The sequence below is a fragment of the Rattus norvegicus genome, chromosome 10 (assembly GCF_036323735.1).
Source record: "Rattus norvegicus strain BN/NHsdMcwi chromosome 10, GRCr8, whole genome shotgun sequence".
Taxonomy (NCBI): Eukaryota; Metazoa; Chordata; class Mammalia; order Rodentia; family Muridae; genus Rattus; species Rattus norvegicus.
Genome location: NC_086028.1, coordinates 52,409,611 through 52,421,948, shown reverse-complemented (window position 1 = coordinate 52,421,948; position 12,338 = coordinate 52,409,611). Strand labels below are relative to the sequence as shown.

Genomic DNA, 12,338 nt, shown 5'->3' with positions numbered 1-12,338 from the left:
GACAGGGGATGATCTAGGGTTCTTTATAGGCATCTGATAGGGAATGAGGATCCAGGGTTTCGGAGGGTGTTTCTCCGGCTTGGGTGTTGTATCATTCATCACGGAATTCAAAGCCAGGTCCCTACTTACTCCCGTGCCTATAAGGCTGTCTCGACAGGGTGAGCCTGGTGTGAGGAGAGTAGTACTAATTAATCTGCTAGTGCTTAGAGCCATTACAGAGTCTGGAATGAACTTTAGATATGACACTGAGTGATGGATATTAAGATAAAGTTCTGAGGCAAGGGCTGGGGTTTCAGAAAGACCGGTAATAGATTTCTTCTGAAGTCTGAACGTGTAGCCATGAGAGAGAAAGTAAACTCCCAGATTAGGTCATGGCGGTGGTACAGTCAGAACGAGGGAGTCAGAACGAGATGAACTTGGCTGGTCCCTTTCTGGAGGGTTTGTCATAGATGTGTCCTACTCACTCTTCCACTGCAGGGGCAACAGGGTGCTGTGTGATAGTCCACATGTGTTTCTACTGCATCACGGAAGGAGATACAGACGTGACCTCCTAGGACATGGGCAAATGCTCAGGGCCAGCGGTAGCTCCAGTGAGGTGGGTACTACCTACTTTTACTTGAGGTGGGAGGAAAGGCACGCTGTCCACAAAGCTCTCCTTGTGGACAGAGAAGGTGGGTGGATCGGCCCCCACAGTGCCTTTGGAAGGCAGAAATTGGATTTGACTAACTTGATCCAGGCACAGCTGTTGCTGAATGGGACAGGAAATCTACTCTAACTGCCCCTGTGATCTGGCATGGTATTATTCAACCATGGCCTCCTGATTTAAATTTCTAAATTCAGTAGAAGGTTGCCTTATAATTCTATTTGGTGAACTTGTCTTTCACCAGCTGGCAGGTTAAACCTTTGATACGTTTGCATTGTCTTTGAGTCTAAGGCTATGAAATAGTTTACCCTTCACAGCAGCAACCCACATGGGTGAGTGGATTACCCGGAGTGTTAGGCTCAAAGCCAGAAAAATAAAAAGTATTCGGACCCTCTAAGATTTTTTTCACTACTTATTTTTTTCACCTCTTTTGGGAGCTATTGTCACTATTATAGACATAATAATTACTTATTCAATACAGTTGGGTCTGAAAAATGAAAAGAAGAAAATTTGAATGGGGCTGGGACAGAGAGCACGTTTGTACACTAGTAGCTAAAAGTCCACTGTGGACCTTGTCATCAGACCTTCAGTCATTTACAATCCTGAGAGCCCCAGAAACACAATGACTCAATAGTCATTGTGCTAGCAGGGACCACAATAGTAGACACCAGAGAACACCAGGGATCATGGGCAGGAAGAGAAGAGAAGCGACCTTGACAGAGGGTGAGCACGATTTCTCTGGGCTTGCTTGTCCAAGGGGTGTCTAAATAGAGAACACAGGAAAGGAATCTAAGCTCTTCTGTACTTGCGTGGTTCTTTATGACTACACACATGTGGGAAGGCCCATCTTACTCCAAAGCAGAGAAAGTTTTGGATGTGCTATTCAGCAGCCCAATAAACACTTCTTGCTGGTATTTCCCCCTATTATCCTCACAGATGAGGAAATACAGGTTTCTGAGAGTTTGTGTTTTTTTTTAATCACATCTGGGTGAAATTTAACACTGTTTAAACCTTGCATGGTCATAAAGGTAAATTGTGTGTTGTAAGTTACTGTGTTGAGCTATATCACCGTGTGTGAATTGGTATATAATGTCATTCCTGCACATCTCTATGAAATGCTCAGGACAGTGTCACTAGGGGGCGCTGAGGCACACATTCCTCCCTTAGGGATACCGGTCACATGGACTCCTGAATCTCCAAGGGAGTTAAAGTGATCGTAAAGATTGTAGGTGCTTAGGGAATGTCCAGTAGACAAGTTTTTCAAGTTTTGACATAAATTTTTTAAACAGAGTTGAAATCCAGATTGGAGATATTCATAGCATAGGTTTTGTGGTGTCCAGCCATGAATAACATCAATAAAACGTCTTTAAAAAAAAAAAACAAAACAGCAAGTCCAATTTGTATTTGTTTTCTTTCAAATCATCCTGAGACTCCTATAACATCGCAACTGAGAAGAATTAAAGATTCATTTCTATGTCAGTCCTTAATTGCACTATACAAACGTTTTCCAATGTGTGGTGTCTTGCTTTCAGCTTTAGTCTGCTTGCCTCTTCCTTGTTCTGCCGTATCAGGTGTTTTCTCCTGTCACATTCCCTACTCTGAATTGTAAGCTCAGAGGTGGCCATATATCTTCTTCCTGCACTCTTCATTTTGATGAACACTTCCCCAACTCTCTTTGTCCCCTTTCCCATAACTCAACTTCATGTACTGCTACAACATCCTCTTGCACATACTTACCCACCAGAAGTTGACATTTCCTAAACCAGGAAGCTATAAATAAGCTAAAACCATGACACAACACTCAGGACTATGGAAAATATATGAATCTGAAAGTCAGAACTATGTGAAAACTTGCATTCTTAGGTTGCTGGATGTAAATGGGAAAACTCTGTCTTGGTGTTGTATTCATGCCTTGGCCCCAACACAGGCAGGAGTTTTACTCACTCACTGTTTTCCTTCTATGTCTATCTACTCCTCCTCCTCCTCTTCCTTCTCCTCCTCCTCCTCTTCTTCCTCCTCTTCTTCCTCTTCCTCCTCTTCCTCCTCTTCTTCCTCCTCCTCCTCCTCTTTCTCCTCTTCTTCCTCCTCTTCTTCCTCTTCCTCCTCTCCCTCCTCTTCTTCCTCCTCCTTCTCCTCTTTCTCCTCTTCTTCCTCCTCCTTCTCCTCTTTCTCCTCTTCTTCCTCCTCTTCCTCTTCCTCTTCTTCCTCCCCCTCTTCCTCTTCTTCCTCCTCCTCTTCCTCTTCTTCCTCCTCTTCTTCCTCTTCCTCCTCTCCCTCCTCTTCTTCCTCCTCCTCCTCCTCCTTCTCCTCTTCTTTCTCCTCTTCTTCCTCTTCTTCTTCCTCCTCCTCTTCTTCCTCCTCCTCTTCTTCCTCCTCCTCCTCTTCCTCCTCCTCCTCTTCCTCCTCCTCCTCCTCTTCTTCCTCCTCCTCCTCTTCTTCTTCCTCTCCTCCTCCTCCTCTTCCTCCTCCTCCTCTTCCTCCTTCTTCTTCCACTATTCTGAGAGGAAGAAGCACCTGCTAGGTGTTATAATTAACTCAGCACAGAGTCGTAGGATAACATGTCTCAGAAGGGAGAAGAATAGAATGCTTTGACTTTCTGTAGCAATCAGTCCATTTCACTCTTTAGGGCTCCATTGATTCCTGGTGTGGTATTGAAAAATAGATTTATCTCGTTCCTTTCCTCATTGTCTGACACTTCAAAGTTGAGGAATCATATGCTGTCCCCACTCTTCAGGTAACATTAGGAATTGGTGTTTGAGAATCTAATTTCCAATGGCATTGATGAGCTATAATGAGAATAAGTTAGCAGATAATTTTAATTATAACTCAGGTCCCCTTGAATCCTCACCTGCTTGATCCCAGCTAGATAGCAAGGCCTGTTTTGCTATTTTGCTCCAGGAGGAGGTCTTGGAGATTAAAGACCAAAGTAAATTTTAGGATTTACCTTTCTCTTTGAGATATGGCACTAGGAAACTTGTAATGTAGAAAAATGTAGCAGGATGCCAGGGTCACAACTGCTGGCAACTGGCTTCTTCCACAGTGCTGGGAGGAGAGAAAAGAGAATACACTACCTTCCCTCATGGTGGCACATCCATGAGGGATGACCGTGAAAATGGAAGATTCTACTGTGAGGAGAGATGGAGTCAGTATTCTAGTTTTCATGTATCAGTTATTAGTGGATATGGGGTATGTCTGGACTCTATAAATTTCACTGCGTGAATGGTTGCCAGCTGGTTAAAAGGGTCAAAACTAATAAACTTAAAGAAACATGTGTTCTTATTAAATACATGCTGTAGTTGGGGAAAATTCATAAATAAAGTGTGGCTAGATACATCTCCTTTTATTTAAACAAATAAAGCAGAAACTATTCTAAAAGGTGGGCTTGCCTGGAGTAACAAGACAGAGATGGCAGATGTAACAACTGGAGAAAAGAGAAGAGTTAGGGTAGAAATCAAGAGAAAAGAGAAGGTAATATAACTGAATGAAGATGTGAGAAAGAGAGAGGGGAAGGAGAGGGAGAGGAGAGGATGGCATAATAAATGGGAATTAAAGATTAAAAACAGTGCAGAAAGTGGAAGACCAGGAGAGGACAGGATGGAATGACTGTACTACAGAGATGAAACAATGCAAGAACAGAGTAGATGACATCAGGCAAAATCAAGCAGAAAGAGACAGGGGGGACTATCTGAAGCAAAGTGTACGGTGGCAAGCCTAGATGAGGAGAGATAAGACGGCAAGCATTTAACAGCCCGGAGTGATGAGCTAGGAGGTGCAAGCGAGTGGAAGGCATGGGCAGAATAAAAGAACTGAAGAGGAATGATGAGATGGCTTAGAATAACTGGATGTTCGAGATAAGGCTGGACACAATGCATAACACCAAGAGATGAGATAGGATAAAGAGAAGGAAGAGGAGAGACAGGAAAGGATCAATGACTCAAAAACGAGCACAGGGTGAACGACCAGATCAGGGTGAAGTGATTCAAGCAGAAGAGACTTAAAGCACTAGCTGAACAGGAAAAGGCATCTGGCAGTTTCTCTAAACCCAAAGATACAATAAGACCCCAGGCATGCATATATATATACATGTATATATATATATGCATATGACCTACATTTTTATGTGACAGAAATATATTGTCTCTAGTTACAGTAAGCCATAACAAAAAGTTAGAGTAACTGGGAGATAGGAACTAGTTTTAAATTTTTTTAATTGTAGGAGTGTTTTGCCTGCATGTATGTCTGTGCACTCTATGTATCCCTAGTGCCCACAGAAACCCTGAGAGGGTGTCAGACCGCTTGACATTAGCATTAGAGATGGTTGTGGGCTGTCATATTTGTGCTTAGACTTTAATCCAGGTTCTCTGGAGGAGCAGCAAGCCAAGCCATCATCTCTTTGGTCTGAGACATGAACTAGAGAATATGAATATTTCCTTAATGAAATGTAGTTCAAGTTTAGACTCTGAAGATGAGTGGGTCTTAACTTCTGTCTTAGTAATTTTTCTATTGCTGTACTAAAACCCCAGTGGCCAAGGAAAAAAGAAAGTATTTTTCTCTTTCAAAAGAAAGTATTTAATTTGGCTAATGGGTTTCAAAGGTTAGAGTCCATGGTGGTAAAGAGGAGGAACATACAATAGCTTACATCTTGATCCACAACCATGAGGCAGAGAAAGCCAACTGGGAATGCCATTAACTTTTGAAACCTCAAAGCCCCTACCCCACAGTGACAGACCTCCTCCAACACGGCTATGCCTCTTAATCCTTCCTAAATGGTTCCATCAGCTGGTAACCAAGCATTCAAACATATAAGCTTATGGGGTCCATGCTTATTAAGTTGGTCATAGTGTGCCAAAATGTGGAGGTAGGAGGTGATAAAGGATTCCTGAAGTGGAAGAAACATGACATTCTAAGTCCCGAATCCATGGACCTGAACAGTTAGTGCAGCTGAATCATAAAGAGGAAAGTGGGGAGCATAACCAATGATGCTTGCAAAGGAGCCAAGGACCACCTTCTGGATCCAGTCTTTATGTGAGAAGCAAAGTGATGACTTAAAACTAGAAAGTGATGTCATCTCTCTGGCTGTGGTTGAGAATTTTGAGATTGAGATGGGAGCACAGCTGTGTAACAGAGTAGATAGTAAGTGATGGCGGTTTGAAGAAGATGGTATCAAAGACAGAAGTTGAGGCCCTTTGAAAGAAATGTTTCCAGATAGGCACATGTATTTGAGGATTCGGTGCCCAAGTAGTTTGAGAGGTTATGGAACACTGTTTGAGAGGTTATGGAACTTTTAGGACATTGAAGCCTGCTAGAAGGACATCACTAGAGATAGGCTTTGAGAATTATAGTCTATCCCAGCTTCCAGCTCAGTCTTTCTTTTTTCTCCTGACAAAATGTGATCAGCAGTTTCCTACTCTCTGCCTACTGCCATGTGGTCCCCACTGTTATGGACTCAACCCTCCGGAGCCATAAATTAAATGAAACTCCTTTAAGCTGATCTTGGTCGTGGTGTTTTGTTACAGCCACAGAAACTAACTAATATAGTTATTGGGTGTGGGGAAAAATGAAGAAAAATAAAACATGTTAAGGCTGATCCTGAGATTTTGAGCATGAGCAACTGTCGTCATCTACTGTGATAGGATATTAGGTATAATCGTGCTTTGAGGGAGACAGAGGAAGGGCATGAATTCATTTTGTCTATTTCTGGTTTGGAATGACCATTAGAAGAGATTGAGCCTAGATCTTGGGGGAAGGAAGAATTAGGTTTGAGATATAAAGTCACAGTTCATAGGGCATGGCTAGTACTAGAAGCCAGGAGAATGGATGAAACCACATAGGGGAAAATGTAAAATGAAAATGGAGGGGACTTCGCAGTATCAATTCCTTTCTGTATTGCTCTGACACAGTGTGTGATACCCACTAAAACACACTGAAGGAATTTGATTGTGTATAGTGTTATAGCATATAGTAGACTTGAGGCTAATGCCACAAACTGCTTTAAAATATAGAGACAGGACAAAGCTTTCTTGGAGCATATATTCTCAACTACTATTTAAAAGATTTTACCATGGGAACGAACGTTAACAGCATTCAGAAGATAGAAGATATTCATGCAGAGAGAAGAAAGGCCAAGTTTTACTCCTACAGGTTTGAGAACAACTGGTGAGGGGAGGGGAATATTACCCAAAACACATTTTATTTAACCTCATTATATTCATTGTTCTGAATGACAATAGAGTGAATGTGGACCCTAGAATCAGGAGCAGGTTCAAACAGCTCAAGTTCTTCATTTGTAAAAATGGGGGGAAAATGACCATTTCACTGAGTTATTGTAAGAAGTGAGCCTTTTATAAAGATAAAGGACACAAAGGGGCAATATATTATACAGCCATATACTAAGGCTACCATACTAATTAGTCAAACAGTCACACAATAGCAATCCATTAACCAATTAAATTATGTCATATTAATATAAAATATAGGAGAGCTTAAAATGTGATTTGAGTCCATCACACTGAGTTTTCAGGAGCATCTGGAGATCTGGCAAAGGAAGATAAAGGGGAGAGAAGCAATAGGATAGGCAGAGCCAAGAGGATAACCTGGGAGGATCAGAATCTTAGAAATCAGAATTTTAAAAAAAGAACATCCCAAAGGGAAAAGATGGTCAGAGGCATTCTGTGTGGGTGAGAAAGTCAAGTTAAGGACTCAGCGTTTAGTTCAGAAGTAAATAAATCACTAAGGGTCATAGAGACATCGTTGAAAGGGAACAGAGGGACAAAACTAGGCTCACAGGAGCTGATGAGCGGGGGGAGGTAAGGAAGTGAAGGCACTGTATGTGCACATCAGTACTCAGGAAGGAAGTTTCAGAAGATAGACAGTATCTGGGGGAAGAAGAACACAGGAGAATGTAAAAGAAGTCAGTAGACTGGAAGAGATTTGGGGAGAAAATGGAAGAGAAAGATACCCCATTGCATAAACTTCCCAAGAGGGTTGAGGGGTGAGTTCCTTAGATGAAGAAGAACAAGACACTTTCCACTTCCTGGCTCTCATTTCCAGCTTCTTCTATTTTAAAATATTTTAATGATAACAGTTATTAGCAATCTGAGTGATAAATTTTCATATATATATATACATATATATATAATGTTTTATATACAATGCATACCCCCAGTGATTACCACAACCTGATCAATGTGTTGATCACCACACATGCTGCACATTAAAATTTGAGAACACACTTAGCCTGTAAGTGAGAGCTTTGCGTCCTCTCACCAATATTTTTCTGTGTCTCCCAATTCTCAGCCCCTGAAGAAACTCACTGCTTCTACGAGCCTGACATTTTAGACTCCACACAGAAGTGAGATTGTGCAATGTGTGCCTGGTCTATTTGACTTAGCACAGTGTTCTCAGTGCTCAACCACTGTAGTTACAAATGGCAGGGTCTATTTTTGAGTTGACTCGGTAATATTGCATTGCATGTTCAAAGCAATGGGTTTGTTTGCTTGCTTGTTTGCAGTTTTTCCCTTTCCCCTGATATATATTTGTACAATTCTAAATAGTCAGGTATATAATAAGGCAGGTATACAACTTCAACACATACTGTTAAAACATTTTATATGTCATTGGTGTTACATTGTATGTATGTTGACATTGCATGCCCATTAACAAGTTACTGAAACGATAGCTATTTTTTCTACTTTTAAATTTTCCTGTTCTAGAATTAAAAGTTACTTAGTCATTCTATTAGGATACTTAAGCCAGGAGTGGCAGCTCACCCCTATAATCCCATCACTTGAGAGTTTGACACAGGATTGCTACAAGCTTGGCTGGGCCAACCTGGGCTACAGCATGAGACTGTCTTAAGGACAAACACAAACAATATTAGGGTGTTCTGAATCTACTATGTACTTACCTTAAGCAGTAAGTTTATAGTTTTGTGACCCCATGTTGTAAAACTTGAGAGTTCTTGAATTTTAAGGTGAAGGACTCTTATTTCTTGTTTGATAGCTTTTACAGCGATGAATTCTTTCAACTCTTGTCTGCCAAGAAATGTTTTTTTTTCCAAGAAGACAGAAAACTTTCTGAAGGATGATATTTCTGTACACAGCATCTTTGCCTGGTGGTTATTTCTCTTAGAACTGAGTGTTCAAGTTTTCTGGTTTGTGGAGGACTTCACTGTTAGCCTCCCACAGGCTTCCTCCTACGGGTTCCCAAGAGAAAAGTCACTTTTCTCCTGCTGCTTTTAAGATTGTTAGCAATCTGAATATAATGCTTCTTGGAGTCTTCTTTGGGTTATCCTTTTGGGATCCTTCAGTTTTCATGCCTCTGAATCTATATCCCTCCAAAGATTTGGGGAAATGTGTCCAGCGTTTCTTAATCAGCTTTCTGTTCCCTTTTCTCACTCTTTCTGGTACTCCAATGACCTGTATATCTGTATACTTGGTGGTGTTTGAGAATCCCTATGCTTTCCCCATTCATTTTCCATTTTTCTCTCTAACAAATTGATACTTTTAAATGAGGCATCTTGGAGTTCACTAGGTTTTCTTTTGTGTGACTGAGTGTGATGTTGTAACTGGACGTGTCAGTTCTGTCGTTGTGTTTTGAGGTAAGTCTGCCAGAGAGCGCCCATGAACACTCAGAAAGCTGAAATGAAAGTCTTTGTCACTGGCGGGTGGCTGCATGGGGAACTTGTCCAGCTCATACAACCCCTGATCCTCACAGTTCTTTTTATTTTATGTACAAAACCCACATCCTCGTAGATACATTTAGTAAGCAAGAACAAATTGAGAGAATCAAAACTAGAGACACCAAAAGGCAAAGTTGGTACAGTTAAGGACTTTCCTGAATCCTGGAATTATGGACTAGGTCTTTGATGGATTAGGTCTTCATTCCCATTTTACCAGGTGTTAGGGTCTATGTGCTGGGTTTTAAAGTGAAATTGGTCCCTCTAACATGGTGCCGGTTATGCTAAGATCTGGAAGTCTGTTATATTTGTATGCTCAGCTTCTGGCTTTTGTTTTGTTCTTCTTTTTATCTTTTTTTTATTATTAAGCTTCTTGTTTACTTATCCGTGTCTTGATTTTAAAATGTTTTTTGATAAGATTTTTAGAGGTGATTATTTGAATTCTTTTTCAGGCTGTTCATTGATCTCCATTTCTCTGGTTGCTTATTGGAGCTTTACTTACCCCCTTTACTGATGTTGCACTTGCCTGACCATTATCCGTGTAAACTTTACATTGATGTCACTACACATAAAAGACAAACGTCAGTTTCAACCTTTACACATGGGCAAGACCTTACCCTGTTGCTACCCAAGGCTCCTAGGATGGCCTCTAGGTTTGTGGTTGAGTAGAGTTGGAGCTGAATTTTGTGGCAACTTTGGGATCTATAATGTTGCAGTTGGCAGCTCCGTTAGCAGGTTCTCAAGCAGATGTGAGTGCCGTTTCCAGGTAGACTGACTAGACTGTGGGACCCTTTGTCAGTAGGTTTGATGCTTCAGCGTTCACAGCTGACAGGCTTGTTTGAAGATATGTTTTGGGGGGTTCCTATTAAAGGCTCTTCTGAGCTGCCAAGTAGTTAGTTCCCTAAGAATGCAGTGTCAGTATTGAATAGAGCACAGAAGGGCTGGAACAGAATCAAGGGTTTTGTTTGGAGGCTCACGGCAGGAAGATGGATCTGCAAGACTGGTCCTACAGGCAAAGGGAGGCATGAACCAACCTCAAAGAAGGAAAAGCTGGAGGGTAATGGAGGGTGAGCAAGTTGTATTTATAGGATACACACACACACACACACACACACACACACACACACACACATATAGATAGATAGATAGATAGATAGATAGATAGATAGATAGATAGATATACACACACAAAGGCCATGAATTGTTTTTTTAATACAGGATGTCATGTCTTAGGCTAGCAGTTCTAAAAACTAAAAGTAATTCTAGCAATTGATAGAGATATTATTTCTAGCTAAAGACAAAGGAAAAGGAGAGAGGGGGAGAGAGAGGATGAGGAGAGAGTGGAGAGAGGGAGGGGAAGGAAGGGAGAGAAAGACATGGAGAGAGACAGGGTGAGAGACACACAGAGAATGATAGAGGTCGGAGAGAGAATCAGGGAGAGGGCACTGCAGATTTCAAGTTAAGCTTGTGACAGGATAGTGTCAATGGCATGTAGTTATCTTGTGTTTTCCAGCACAGTCAAGTGAAGATTCAGCTAACAGGTGCCAGCACAGCTAGCCCCTTTGCTGCCTCTCGCCTCTTTGCCAACATCTGTTCACCTATCTATCTACTGTTCCCCAGTAAGTCAATATCTAGATGGAATGGCATTAAATAGTAACCTTTGGCAGAAAATTGTATAACAGGGATTGTTAAAAGTGCCTTGTAAATTATTTTAAAGTCTAGTTCAAGATGTAGCACTATGATTACCCATTGGAGTCAAACAAATAGTGCTTTATATCCACTGAGGGAAAGTCTTCTAGGAGCTGAGGTCTAGAGGTGCTGCCCAATTTAACCTACAGGGCAATAAAGTTAAAAATGCTTAATTGTGTATTGTTCCTTCTTAACTGGCTATATGTTGTCCTAAAAAGACCTTTGTTATATTTCTAATAACAAGGTAGCTGGACTGCATTAACTATTTTATTTATTCACCACCTGTTAAAATTGACCCAAATGGAAGGCCTGTGCTTATCACAGATAGAGTTCTAGCCATGACTGCAAATGAGAATAGCAACTGTCATAGCACTGTAGGAAGCATTTCTTTTATCTGAAATTTTTAGGTGTTTGACATTTTCCATCAAAATTTCTATTGTATACTGTGATTTTTATTTGTTGCAATACATTAAAGCTTGGAGGCACTTTGGAGCTCAAAAGCTGGAATTTCTAAGTCCGTGTGCACATTTCACATAACAAGCTGTTGGTGAGGGAAGTGTTATGTGGTAACTAGATTTTCCACATCTGTCCAGTGTATGCATTTTGTTGTCTTGAGGCCCTATGAAGTAGACTGTGAAAATGCACTTAATGTGTGTTTTCAAACATATTTATGGCAATTAAAGTATTTGGAGTCAAAGGTATCATCTCATTTCAATTTGTAGAAATCTTTCAACTATACCACCATTAAGATGCTTTGTATAATGCCAGACCATATCTGGAAAAAGTAATAAACATCAGATAGATTTTTTGTCAAAGAAATATATGTTTGTGTGTATACACATGTGTGTACCTGTGTGCGTGTATGCGTGAGTGTGTGTGTGTGTGTGCGCGCGCGTGTGTGTGTGTGTGTGTGTGTGTGTGTGTGTGAAAGCAGGGAAGTGGCATGCAGTATGCAACTGATATAAAAATACAACATATATGTGCTAATTGACCTAGTGCTATCTGTAGGTTGATGTCATTATACAGGTGAGGGCTGGCCCAAGTTAGATCACAGCCATGATTGGACAGTAAAAGAATAAGGCAGGGACAAAGTTTTGTAGGGAGGGAAGGAAAATCAAAATGGAGACTGAGAAGGATGACCCAGATCTGGGTGGATCTGAATAGCCAAGGTAGCTGGGATGGATTTCTGCACACAAATTTATCTTATCTAGCTGGGCAGTTTATATCCTTATCAACTGGTTGTAAGTTTATTGTGTAGATGTATTGCACATTGAGTATTTAACATATAAATCTGGTTGTTGGGTTAAAGTTTGTTGCGTCTTGGTATTA

At 41.0% G+C, this 12,338-nt stretch overlaps 1 long non-coding RNA gene across 5 annotated transcripts in view; it reads left to right on the top strand.

The window, feature by feature from the left end:
- The first annotated feature begins 6 nt into the window (after positions 1 to 6).
- The window catches only part of LOC102555216 (uncharacterized), a 28,043-nt gene continuing 15,711 nt past the window's right edge, over positions 7 to 12,338 (top strand). For 2 of the 5 annotated variants that reach the window (XR_005490319.2, XR_005490318.2), the window contains exons 1-2: positions 21 to 158; positions 478 to 595. This is a non-coding gene — a long non-coding RNA (uncharacterized LOC102555216). Of the gene's footprint in view, positions 159 to 477; positions 596 to 7,939; positions 8,099 to 12,338 lie in introns of all 5 variants that reach the window. The other 3 variants (XR_010055398.1, XR_010055397.1, XR_357692.5) reach the window with 3 other exon arrangements.